General features: G+C 36.6%; 1 protein-coding gene across 2 annotated transcripts in view; it reads left to right on the plus strand.

Annotated features, from left to right (window-relative positions):
* Positions 1–10519, plus strand: part of LOC105473294 (lin-7 homolog A, crumbs cell polarity complex component) — a 145976-nt gene extending 135457 nt beyond the window's left edge. For both annotated transcript variants that reach the window (XM_011727033.3, XM_024790170.2), the window contains one exon: positions 10368–10519. The gene's annotated coding sequence lies outside the window, so the exon portion shown is untranslated. The remainder of the gene's footprint in view (positions 1–10367) is intronic.
* Positions 10520–11732: the final 1213 nt, after the last annotated feature.

The following is an 11732-nucleotide window of genomic DNA, read 5'->3' on the forward strand; positions in this document are numbered from 1 at the left end:
TCTATCTTTCATAGGCTGCTATTTTTTATTATATATACCATGTTTCAGTATCTTTATCTCAAATTGCATTCTATCCTAAAAATACATTTATTGAACATTAAGTATTTATTTGACACTGTTATAAGTGAGGCACTGTTTAATGAGCTGCAAAAATGGCGTGAATAATGCAAAGTTTTTGCCCTCATCCCTACATTCTGGTTGCAGGAGATAGTTAATAAACAAATAAACAAGTAAATAAAAATATCCTATTGGGACCAGTAGTTTGCAGAGTAAAAAAGGGGGTTTAAATAGAGAACTGCTCGGTGGTAACTTGACTGTGTGATCAGGGAAGATCTCTGAAAGGAGGTAACATTTCGATGGGACTGAATCACAAGAAGCAAGGAAAAAAGACTAAAAAGAGAAAGAAATAGCCAATGCAGTAGCTCTGTGACAGGCATATTTGAGGAACAGAAAGAAAGTCTGAGTAGTTAGAGAATAGTGAGTCAGAAGAACAGTGGTGGTGGCCATGGGGTCAATGGGATAGCTGGGGACCAGGTCACAGAGAGCTTTGTGAGCCACTGAGGGAAGTTAGATTTTATTGCACTGGAAGCCACTAAAGGTTTTTAAGCACAGGAGTGACATGGTCTGATTTATTTAAAAGATTACTCTGGCTGCTGTGTGAATAGATTATTGAAGACTGAGAGTGGAAGCAGAGACCAATTAGGAGGCTAATGTATAGTAGTCCAGGCAGGAAATATGGTGACTTGGTCTAGGATGATGTAGTTGAGACAGAGGTCTATAGACAGACAAGGACAAGTCATTTTGTCCACATCGTTCTCTGTTATCCATTCCAAATATAAAGCCACTTTACATTTGTACTTTTAGAGCTCTTAAAGATCTCTTTTGTGGTAATGACAATGCATTATTCCTTAGTTCAACATTTACACTCTTTTTACTAACTCATTTTTCTCTCATCCTTGATAATATAGATGTATACCAATTCTCCTAATTGATTTACCACATTGGTCCATAGTAAAATTGTGCTAGTATTTTGAAACAAATATGTTCCCATTCAGACTTCTAAGGTCTTACTAAAGGCTTCCAATATTATACTCATTCAATCATCTTTAAAAGTATACAACTTGGCCAGAGTTATTTGCTGGGCCATATTACTCAATTCCATTTCTCCGTTCCATCCATCTTCATTAAATTTCCTATGGTTTCACCACCACAGACTAGTTAGTATTTTTAGTAAAAAGCCTTTATTATGCAAACTGTGTTTTTTCTGGCATGAGATATAATAGAGTTCTATTTAGGTGAACATGAAATTTTTGTTTGTGCACTTGCAATACACATAAGCATGGTCCCTTGAGATAAAACTGTAGTGATCATTTCAGGTACAAATAAAATATAACCAAGTCATGTCATTCATGGATTTTCATGGTGACTTCAGTCAAAGAGACCTACATTAGCTCCTAATTACATTTTAATTAATTTGATTTCTAAGGACTAAATGGGATTTGTCACACTTGTTAATTCTTACTACAGTTGCTTCTGAAAAAAGTTTGAAGCCAATTTGAACTATTAGACTTTAAGCATCTCAGATTTTTTAAAAATTTAACCAGTCAAGCAAAAACCAATTAAAATCAAAATACTTGTCTGATATTATCTTATTGTTTATCAAATGAAATATAATTTCTAATCTGAAATTAGAAATAATGTGTTTTTTTATCTGAGATGGTAAAAGTTATAAAGCATCTAGCAATGATAAATAGTGAATACAAACGGAAAACAGATTTAATGCAAGTACTGTGCAGGGAATTTGTGTCTTATGCTTATTTTTAATTGTAAATTCTCTTAAAGTAAAAATCAATTGTCTTTTCCCCTAACTTCTGTATTTGACAATATTGAACGATATAGATTACATTTTCTAAAATGTAAAAAGTATTATTGTTGCGCAATAATATGCTAGAAATGTAAACAGAGAATATGAATAAGGGTTTTATTAGCGCTATACCCACTTTTTTTGAGAAACAGTTGCATTAGTTCATTTTCACACTGCTCATAAAGACATACCCGAAACCAGGAACAAAAAGAGGCTTAATTGGACTTACAGTTTCACATGGCTGGGGAGGCCTCAGAATCATGGCTGGAGGGGAAACGCACTTTTTTTTTTTTCCTTTTAACGCGGATTCTCGCTCTGTCACCCGGGTTACAGTGCAGTGGCGCGATCTCGGCTCACTGCAACCTCCGCCTCCTGGGTTCAAGCGATTCTCCCACCTCAGCCTCCCAAGTAGCTGGAATTACAGGTGCCTGCCACCACGGCCGGCTAATTTTTGTATTTTTAGTAGAGACGGAGTTTCACCATATTGGTCAGGCTGGTGTCGAACTCCTGACCTCAAGTGATCCACCCACCTCGGCCTCCCAAAGTGCTGGGATTACAGACATGAGCCACCATTCCCAGCCCGAAAGGCACGTCTTACATGGCCATGGCAAGAGAAAAATGAGGGAGAAACACAAGCAGAAACCCCTGATAAACCCATCAGATCTCGCGAGATTTATTCACTATCACAAGAACAGCACGGAAAAGACCAGCCACCATGATTCAGTCACCTCCCGCTGGGTCCCTTCCACAACGTGGGAATTCTGGGAGATACAATTCAAGTTCAGATTTGGGTAGGGCCACAGTCAAACCATATCAGACTGTTATATTTTACTCAGCTTTAAGCACCTCAGCTTCTTATTTTGACTCCATGTATATCATATTTCACCCACATTCTCAAAAAATAAAAGTAAGAAGAAAGAGGAATATCTCTGGAGATATCAACATTCTGAGGATGTCAAGACCAAAATCTTGTCCCTGACCTCCATGACTGGATCTAGGGTGGAGAATTCATTCCAGTCAAAACCAGCCTGTATCTTATTAAATTTACAAAGTTGCTAGCATTTGCCGGTAGCCTCCCCAAATCTCTTTTTCCCCTACTCTGAAGACCCCCCATTTTCTTTATTTTGCCTACCTTTAAAAGCCTTCTCTACCTTCTTCTAGCATTACCACATACATGATCCTGATGATCTAATCCAGGGAATTACTACCAAAACTATCAGCCCAGTCACTGAGAAAACCAAGTTCCAGGGGATGACTCCAATAAAATTGAACACAAGGAACCCAGAGTTTCCAAGCAGAACACTGGACAGAAATAATCATAAAGCTGACTAACACTTATTAAACAATTAGTGTGTGCCAAGAACTCTTTTAAGTGCTTCATATATATTAAATTACTTAATCTTTTCAATAGCCTTATGAAGATTAGGTACTATGTTTCATCTTGTTTTAAAGTAGCAAACTAATTAGTACAACCACTATGGAGAACAGTTTGGAGGTTCTCACTGCAGATATCTGCACTCCCATGTTTGCTGCAGCTCTGTTCACATTAGCCAAGATTTAGAAGCAACCTAAGTGTCCATCAACAGATGAATGGATAAAGAAAATGTGGTACTTATACACAATGGAGCACTATTCAGCCATAAAAGAGAATGAGATTTATACCAGGCATGGTGGCTCACACCTGTAATCGCAATACTTTGGAAGGCCAAAGCGGCCGGATCACTTGAGGCTGGGAGTTTGAGACCAGCCTGGCCAACGTGGCAAAAACCCATCTCTAGTAAAAATACAAAAAAAAAAAAAAAAACAGTTAGCCGGAGCTGGTGACACACACCTATAATCCCAGCTACTTCGGAGGCTGAGGCACAAGAATAGTTTGAACACAGGAGGTGGAGGTTGCAGTGAGCCAAGTTCATGCCACTGCATTCCAGCCTGGATGGCAGATCAAGACTCTGTCTCAAAAAAAAAAAAAAAAAAAAAAAATCAGTAATTTGCAACAGCATGGAGATCATTACGTTAAGTGAAATAAGCCAAGCACAGAAAGGCAAACATTACATATTCTCACTTATTTGTGGGAACTAAAAATCAAAGCTATTGAGCCCATGGAGCTAGAGGGTAAAAGGATGGTTACCAGAGGCTGGGAAGGATAGTGGAGGAGTGGGGAGGGAGGTGGAGATGATTAACGGGTACAGAAACACAATGAATGCATAAGGCCTAGTATTTGACAGCACAACAGGGTGACTATAGTCAATAACAATTTAGCTGTACACTTAAAAATAACTAAATGAGTATAACTGGATTGTTTGTAATGCAAAGGAAAAATATTTAAGAAAATGCACACCCCAGTTTCCATGATGTGATGATTACACATTGCATGCCTGTATCAAAACATCTCATGTACCCCATAAATATATACATCATGTACCCACAAAAATTAAAAATTAAAAAAATTAAAAATAAAGTAGGAAACTGAAGCATATAGGAGTTTTTAAAATGTGCGTAACATTTCACATCTATTGTAACAAGTAATAGGGCCATGATTCAAACCCAGGAACATGGGCTTTAAAGCCTCTTGCTCTTACTCATATTGCCACACTGCCTCTTTGTTCAGTGGGACTTGCCCTTACTTTTCCTGACCCCACTTCACAGACATATTTGTGAACTGTCTGGGGATTCAGTCTCATGCAGTTATCCAAATCACCCTTATCAATTACCTTTAAAATAGTACCCCATCCTTTAAAGTACTTCATCCTCAAAGATGCATTAGCTTTCCATGGCTACCATAAAAACTACCGCAAATATAGTACCTTAAAATAACACAAATTTATTGTCTCCTGTAATGCTGTAGAATTCAGTGCTCTTACTATCAAAATTCCAACGTCATTTTTCACAGAAGTAGGAAAAAAAATCCCAAAATTTGTATGGAACCACAGAAGACATCAAATGGCCAAATCAACTTTGAGCATAAAGAACCAGACTGAAGCCTTCACACTACCTGACCTTGGGGTCTATTACAAAGCTATGGTAATCAAAACAGCATGCCACTGACATAAAGAGAGACACATAGACCAATGGAACAAGCTAGAGAACCCAGAAATAAATCCACATATTTACCGTCAATTGATTTTTGACAAAGGCACCAAAAACATGTAATGGAAAAAGGACAATCTCTTCAATCAGTGGTGTTGGGAAAACTGGATATCCAAAGCAGAAGAATGAAATTGGACCCTTATCTCACCCCATAACAAAACCAACTTAAAAGGATTGGAAGCTTAACTGTAAGACTTGAAACTATGAAACTACTAGACGAAAATAGAAGAAATGCTCCACAACATTGATATGGGCAAAGATTTCTTGGATACATTCCCAAAATCACAGGCAACAAAAGTAAAAATAGATGAACAGGATTCTGCCCAACTAAATAGCTTCTTCACAGCAAAGGAAACAATTAACAGACTGAAGAAATAACCCATGGATTAGAAGAAAATATTTGCAAACCATACATCTGATAAAGGACTAATATCCAAAATATGTATGAAACTTAAAAAACTCAATAGCAAGAAAACAACCCAATCAAAAATGGGGAAATGACTTAATAGACATTTCTCAAAAGAAGCCTAAGGAATAGCCAACAGATGCATGAAAAATGCTCATTGTCACTAATAATCAGGGAAATGCAATTTAAACCACAGTGAGATCTCACCTCACACCTCTTAGAATGGCTATTATCAAAAAAAAAGACAAAGCCAGATGTGGTAGCAAGCACCTGTAGTCCCAGCTACATAGGAGGAGGAGGTGAGGCAGCAGGGTTGTTTGAGTCTAGGAATTTGAGTCCACCCTGGGCAACGCAGTGGGACCCCCATCTGTTAAAAAAAAAAAAAGTAAAATTTTAAATTTTAAAAAAGAAAAAAATATATAACAAGTGTTTGCAAAGGTGTGGAGTAAGAGGAATCCTTATGCAACAGTGGTGGGAATGTAAATTAATACAGACATTTTGGGAAAAAATATAGAGGAGGGTCCTCAAAAACTAAAATTAGAACCACCATATGATCCAACAATCTCACTTCTGGGGATATATCCAAATGAATAGAAATTAGCATGTTAAAAGGATACCTGCAGTACATGTAGATTGCAGCATTGTTCACACTAGCTAAGATAAAGGAGCTACATAGGTGTCCAGCATCAGTTAAATGAATATACATAACAGAATACTATTCAGCCTCAAAAGGGAGGGAAATCCTGTCATTTGCAACAACATGGATGAACCTGGAAGACATTGTGCTAAGTGAAATAAGCCAGGCACAGAAGAACAAATGCCACATTTCTCACCTATAAGTGGAATCTAAAAAAGTTAGACTTCTTCGGGTGCGGTGGCTCACACCTGTAATCCCAGCACTTTGGGAGGCCGAAGCTGATGGATCACGAGGTCAGGAGTTTGAGACCAGCCTGGCCGATATGGTGAAACCCTGTCTCTACTAAAAATACAAAAATTAGCCAGGCGTGGTGGTGCACCTGTAATCCCAGCTACTCAGGAGGCTGAGGCAGAAGAATCGCTTGAACCCAGGAGGTGGAGGTTGCAGTGAGCCGAGATCGCACCACCGCATTCCAGCTTGGGCGACAGAGGGAGACTCTGTCTCAAAAAAAAAAAAAAAAGTTAGACTCATAGAAGTAGAGAGGAGAATGGTGATTATCAGAGGTTTCAGAAGAAGGGTGAACAGGAAAAGAAAGGGGAGAAGTTGACCAAAGGGTATAAAGTTTCAGTTAGACAGGAGGAATAAGCTTTAGTGATCTATTGCACAGAATGATGAGTTAAATAATAATGTCTATTTCAAAATTGTTAAAAGGATAGATTTTAAATATTTCCACCACAAAAAATAAGTGTGTGTGGTGATAAAATGTGTTAATTATTTTATCTTGTTTAATCATTTCACATTGTAAACATATCAAAACATCAATTCAATATATTTGTACATCACAAATGTATTTGTACATCAGAAATTTGTACATCACAAACATATACAATTATTATTTGCCAATTGAATATCAAATTTTAAAAATATATCTTGTAATTCTGTAGGATAGAAGTCCAACACAGTTTTACTGGGCTTTAGGGGGCTCTGGGGGAAAAATTCATTGCTTCCTGGGCCGTTCCTCCATCTTCAAAACCAGTAGCGGTGGTGGAGTCCTTCTCACATTGCATTTCTCTGACCTCTGCCTTCATTACAATGCTCTTTTCTGTCCCCCTCTTTCATTTGTGTTGTTGTCTTGGTGCTTGTAAAACTGTTTAATTTATTTCTACTGATTTACATTTGATGTTTATTGTCTATGAAAGTGACACTTTTTCATTGCAAAATTTTTAGACAGTAGAGAAGTATAAAGAATAAATTAACCTTTCAGCTATGATCTCACTTCATTTTAGTACACGTTGTTTTTTCTCCAGACATGTAATTTCTATATATGTATGTTTATATGTATGTGTTTATATATATATATGCTTATTTTCACTCATATTTTACATACTAAATTATAGCCTGATTTTTAAAAATTAAACAATATGGTTAACATTAGTAGACTTAGGTCTACAGTTTAAATATCTGTGTAAAGTCTTACTGTCTAGGTATACAATAATCAATCTCTTATGAATGGACATTAAGGTCATTAACATTTTTATATCTTGTTGGATTTGATTTGCTAACTTTTGTTGAGGATTTTTAAATTTATTTTCATGAGAGATATTGGTATGTAGTTAGGTTTTTTTTCCTTCTAGTGTCTTCGTCTGGCTTTGGTATTAATGTAATGCTGGCCATATAGAATGAGTTAGGAAGTATTCCCTCTGCTTCTGTCTGATATGCTGAAAGCAATTATAGACAATTGGTATAACTTATTTCTTAAATTTTGGTAGAATTCTCCAGTGAACCTATCAGGGTATGGTACTTCCTGCTTTGGAATGTTACTAATTATTGATTCAATTTCTTTTATAAATATAGACTTATTCAAATTGTCTATTTCTTCTTATGTGAGTTTTGGCAGATTGTGTCTTTCAAGGAATTGGTCCATTTTATCTCGGTTATCAAAATGGTGGATATAAAGTTGTTCATAGTATTTTGTTTAATATCCTTTTAATGTCCATGGTATTTGTAGTGATGTGACTGCTTTCATTTCTAATATTGGTAATAATTTGTGTCCTCTCTTCCTTTTAGTTAGCATGGCTAGAAGTTTATTGATTTTGTCAGTCTTTTTATTTTATTTTTTTTGAGATAGGGGGTCTTGCTATGTTGCCTAGGCTGAACTTAAATTCCTGGACTCACACAATCCTTCCATCTCAGTCTCCTGAGTAGCTGGGACTACATGCATGCACCACAGTGCTTGGTTTTTATTTATCATTTTAAAGAATCAGCTTTTGATTTCATTGATTTTCTCTATTAATTTCCTATTTCAATTTCATTGATTTCTTCCACATTAATTTTTATTAATGAAAAATTAATCTGCATTAATTTTTATTATTTGTTTTCTTCTGCTTACTTTAGATTTAATTTGCCCTTTTTCTAGTTTCCTAGGGAAGAGGTATAGATGATTCATTTTTTTGTTCCCACAACTTATCAAAACATTTTTATTTTTCATTTTTACTTGGTTCAAAATATTCTTTAAATTTCTCTTGTGATTTTTCTCCTTTGACACATCCCTCTTCCACTTTTAATTGCATTGGGTTGAACTAAATAATCCAAGATAATTTTCCTATTTTAACATAGGCTGATTAGCAACCTTAATTTCATTTACAACCTTAATTTCCTTGTCATGTAATCTAACATATTTATAGGTTCTGGAGATTAGGATGTGGACTTAACATTTAGTGGATGAGGAGGCAGTATTGTTCTACCACAATGGCTCTTTTAAGAGTTAGTAAGGCAATTTGATCAACCAGATTCACACTAATATGGAAAAGAAGCTTTTGTTAAAAATAAATTGTTAATCAGTTAAATTATAAATCATGACTGAGGGCAATATTAACATTTGTTGCAGCTGGTTCTTCCCAACAGGTATGTCAGTGGCCCACATGTTGAATGCCCAGTGCTTTCTCTCAGGCTGACTCCTGCCCTGGATAGGTGAAAAGATCCAAGACTTACCCAAACTCACCTGTTCTGAGTCCCATTCCTTCAGGACATGTAGTTATATTATCATATCATTCATTAAGAACTCAGCCTCTAGGCCAGGCACGGTGGCTCACACCTGTAATCCCAGCACTTTGGGAGGCCAAGGTGGACAGATCACCTGAAGTCGGGAGTTTGAGACCAGACTGGCTCACATGGGGAAACCCCATCTCTACTACAAATACAAAAATTAGCTGGGGTTGGTGGCACACGCCTATAGTCCCAGCTACTCAGGAGGCTGAGGCAGGAGAATCGCTTGAGCCCGGGAAGCAAAGATTTACTTCATCTCAAAAAAAAAAAAAGAACTCAGTCTAGATCTCTGGTCACTGTACAGCTAAATGACCTTTAGGAAGTTATTCAATCTAAGATTTCAGTAAAATGGTCTGTTGTGGAGATTAAATATGAAAAAAAGTGAAACTCTTAACAAACTGTGTGACACTTAGTGAGCACTCCATAAATTTTCATTAGTCATAGGAGTAGTAGTCAGAGTGGTGATGTTGTAATAGTTAAAATGTTAACGCTCATGTGTTGTTATATAATATCTCAGTGACTCCTGAGGAAACACAATGGCTTTATGCACGGTGTTCAAACCACTCAGTAGACCCCAGGGGAGGTTGGGCACATCTCTCTAAAGCACGGCAGCTGGAGAGTGTTGATGTAAAGTAAACAGAACAATTTTGTTAAAATCTGTTTTCAATATGGTGCTTGGCATTCACTGAAATAAAAATATCTGCAGCTTAGAGAACAAAGATGTAAAAATCACTGTTCTTTCTGAAAGAAATGACCCCCTAATCGTGGAAGAGTGGCAGGTATGGGGGGAAGTGTCTGGCAAGACTGCTCCCCAAAATCTGACCATAGAGGCAATTGCCTATTCTGTTCCACGTGGTGTCAGGCTGACCTCATGAAGAGAGACAGATTTAATGTCTGCGTCAGAGAAGGAATATTGGTGCTTCCAGCCCAGCAGAGGGAGGTTTTGCTGGCTTCCACCTCAACAAAAGCACTACAAAAAGCCCTAAGAGTCATAACATAAATGTTGGTTATTCTTTGCCTTCATGAGGAAAAATAGAATCATCTGGAAATGGAAGAGAGAAATGTTTTACATTTGAAATGTTTCCAAACTGGTGTTCTTTATTTCATTTTAGGGAACAACTGTGGCTTTTCCATCTTCATTTGATAATTACTTCCTTTGCAAACATCAAACGAATTTTTTCATATGTGGAAGATGGTGCATGAATGATAGCACCCAAAATAATCCTTGCTGTTCTCACATAGCATATGCTCTTTTGATATTTTTAGCATATTGTAGTTGACAAATGAATACTAATCACTGATTTCTCTTCACTCTTTTTCCCTTTCAGGCCCTTGAGGGAAAGCTACTTGATCAAACATCCTATAGTCACAAATTTGAAATCGTGCTTCAGAATCCCAGCACATAGTAAAAGACAACACAGATAATTATACCTGTCAAGAAGCTGTGAACACATGGTGTATAAATTCTTTACCAAGGCAACTCGACACCTTCTTTCTCTGGGCTTGAACCGCCACTGCTCACGTGGGCTTTACATACATTGACCTTCCATTCACGGCAGTGGGAATTCTCAGTGTGCAGAGGGAGAGGTTTTCTAGTCTGCAAACTGAAACAGTGTAAGAAGAATAAAGTCTGTGACTTTTAAATAAATCACCAGGGCCAAGATTGAGTGAATCTTGGGTCCATAGCTTTTCCAGATATTAGCAAACCCCTCATTAGGCTATAATTCAAACTGCATCAGTTCAAAGGGTGTTGCCACGTAACAGAAACCTACACATTGCCCCTTACCCTGACCTGCTCCACAATCCATAGTGCTGAGTTGTCTGAATTGGAATTCCAGTTAATTGCAAGTTCAACCTCTGTTTTCCTCTTGAAAATCGCAAGGTATCATAGTATATTTATATTTTCTTCAGGTTCTAGAAGCAGTCGGATTTTTATTTTGTTTCCACGAATTTTATTATGCATTAATAGAATGGACCAATTTTAGCTCAACTTTCAGTTTGTTAGAAGCAAGGGTAGGAACTCTAGCACTGTAGTTTTTGATCTAATTATTGCTTGTATCTATTATTATTAATTCCAACAGAATATAATGTATATTTATTCTACAAAATATATATTATCAGAGTGCATTCGTTACAACTTAGGTTCTTTTCTTACCAAGTGTTAAGAATCTAGTAAGAGAATACTAGCAAAGGACCTAGCCCCGTGAACAGATTCTCATATGTTATATACATAACCCCACTCTCAATATTTTTTGTTGAGTTTTATACTTTTTGATTGATAAACATTGAAGAAATCTAAACTCTACTGACACTGATGTGCTGTCATGGAAGCCTATTTCGTATTTTAAAACTTAGCAAAACTAAATTATATGTGCATATATATTCAAATATTTATGTCACACAAAGTTTAGGTCAATTTCCCCAAATATAAACTAGATATTTTTGGCACTCTAACATAAACAAATATTATTTCTCTTATAATTGGGCAGATGGAAACCAGTGATATCAATATTGTGAATGGCAGATGCTGCTTCCTCTGTAGAGAAAAAAAAAAAAAAACACCTACTTTGTTAATATATTCCCATAGGTAAATAGACAGTGAGATACCATCTTTCAGAAAATATCATTCCCTAGAAAATAATCTGTTAGAACTACCTTTACAGGTCATAATTTTTGGTTTATGGTAAATCTAG

This window comes from Macaca nemestrina, chromosome 10 (genome assembly GCF_043159975.1).
Source record: "Macaca nemestrina isolate mMacNem1 chromosome 10, mMacNem.hap1, whole genome shotgun sequence".
In the NCBI taxonomy this organism is placed as follows: Eukaryota; Metazoa; Chordata; class Mammalia; order Primates; family Cercopithecidae; genus Macaca; species Macaca nemestrina.